Here is a 2,341-nt window from a genome sequence, read left to right as displayed (position 1 = left end):
AAAAAAAAAAAAAAAAAAAAAAAAAAAAAAAAAAAAAAAAAAAAATTCAGGTTACCCAGATTAAGAGAATTGATAGTTAAGACAGACCAAGAGTAATCACTTTTAGACATCTGTAGACCCTAGTTATTGGGGGTGCTGGACTCTTAACACTTTTCCAAGAAAAGGGGTAAATCTTGTGTTTCTTAATTCGGAAGGAAAAAAAAAATCTGCCACTTGCAATTTGGCATGGGCCAGAGGCAATACTATCAGTTATATGCCTCTACAGTGTGATATGGAGTGATATACATGGAGAGAATCTGTGCTATATTTTACGGTTTACTGTTTTGGGGAAATGAGGCCTTTGACATACAAGGTAATTATTGTTGGGGACTCTGCTCAATAGGAGGCCATCACCTAGGCCCCATGCCAAAGGGAAAGCTTGTAAACTCCCCTTCCCTGGAAGGCTGATAATTTGTAATAATCATGACCTGGATTACTTGGTCCTGCTGGGTCCCAGCTTGTGAGATTCTTTCTGATCAAAGTTACCATCATGGGCAAACTGTGGGTAAACAGGTTTTAATCTCTGTGTTTGTAAAGTTCTGTTATCCTGGTCCAAGAGATTGGCAGTCTATAACTTCCTTTTTTTTTTTTTTTTTTTTTAACACAAGCATGAAATTAACACTTTTTGCTCTAAACTAAATACAGATTCACAGGAAGTTGCAAAGGTAGTTTGGAGATGTCCCTGTACCTTTCACCAAGTCCTTCAGTGGTTACATCTTACATAAATACAGTGCAATCTTAAAACAAGAAAATTAACAACAGTACAACATGGATATAGATAGATGTCATTTTTTTATTCAAAAATTTTACTTGGGGTAAAATATACATAACATAAAATTTACCATCCTAGGCCAGGCACAGTGGCTCATGCCCATAATCCCAGCACTTTGGGAGGCCAAGGTGGGGGCAGATCATGAGGTCAGGAGTTCGAGACCAGCCTAACATGGTGAAACCCCGTCTCTACTAAAAATACAAAAATTAGCTGTGCATGGTGGTGCTCACCTATAGTCCCAGCTACTCAGGAGGCTGAGGCAGGAGAATTGCTGGAACCCGGGAGGCGGAGGTTGCAATGAGCTGATATTGCTCCATTGCACTCCAGCCTGGTGACAGAACAAGACTCCATCTCGGGGAAAAAAAAAAATTATCATCCTATTTTTAGGTGCACAGTTTAGCAGTGTCAAGTGTCTTGTTTTTCTAAGACCACCAGAGCGAGCACAAAAGAACCAGCAAGTAGGCAAAGGTCAGGCGCAAAACTGCTAGTTTATTTTAGCAACCTAAGGTGTGGAGAAGAAGTCTGTAGGCCTCCGGCAAAGAAGGCCGGCAGAGTTCCCCTCCCCCAAGCTCTCGGAGGGAGTTCCGACATCCCGACAGGACTGGGAAGCTGGGAAGTCCTCCGGGCTGTGAGAAGGCCGCGTGGCTCAATGGCCAAGAGTGGCTTTTCTAGGAGTGGGAGGGCAATAGGCGGGGCACGGGCATGTCGGGGGGCGTTCTGCAGGTGCGACCAGGTAAATCTTGGTCTCTTCGGATTGACGGATTGACGTCACCTGGCGCATGCCCAGTTGATCTGCACCTTCCCGGGTCGCCGGCTGCATTTTCGCGCGCGGGAAGAGTTGGGGGGGGGGAAATGAAGAACCCGGAAGTGCACCATCTTGCCTCCGTTCGTCCAAACAGTCCAACCTTTTATTGATAATAGTGATAAAGGGGCGCTGTGGTCTGTCTGGCTACTTCCTGCTGTTAAGGGGCGTCGTTAAGGTCAGGGCCCATGGTTGGTATTTGGACGCACGGATGAAAAATAAAATAAGGCACAGTATTAGTATAGGAATGAGGAATGGAAGCATTTGTTGGCATATGGGCAAAACCCAGAAGGATAGTCCTGGCAAGGTTGGGGAGTATGAGATAGTTAAGAAAATTTAGTAAGTTTGAGGCGAGTGGGGGAAAGCCAAACTGATTTCCACTGATTGCTTTCGGTAGGGGCCCTTTTTAGTTGGGAATGAGGAAAGAGTGCGCAAAGTACTTGTTGGCCAGGCAGCAATTAAGGATTGGAGTTTTTCGTGGAGTGGATGGCTTTCCACTTACTCCTACTACAGAGATATTGGATGGAAGGCTAGGTCCAGAGAAGGACGGCAAAACAGAATAGGTAGCCTCGCTGTTGGTTAAAAAATTGTCTTACCCGCTACCAGGAGAGTTACCTGCGTCTTGGCGAGGGTGATGGGGGTCCCCGAGTCTCGGCACCTTCAGTTGTCATCGTCCAGATGTAGGAGCTGGAAGGAGCTCCCAGGATCCTGGGAAAGGGGGTCACGTA

Source organism: Piliocolobus tephrosceles, chromosome 11 (genome assembly GCF_002776525.5).
Source record: "Piliocolobus tephrosceles isolate RC106 chromosome 11, ASM277652v3, whole genome shotgun sequence".
NCBI classification, from domain to species: Eukaryota; Metazoa; Chordata; class Mammalia; order Primates; family Cercopithecidae; genus Piliocolobus; species Piliocolobus tephrosceles.
Note: the sequence above shows the minus strand (reverse complement) of the source record.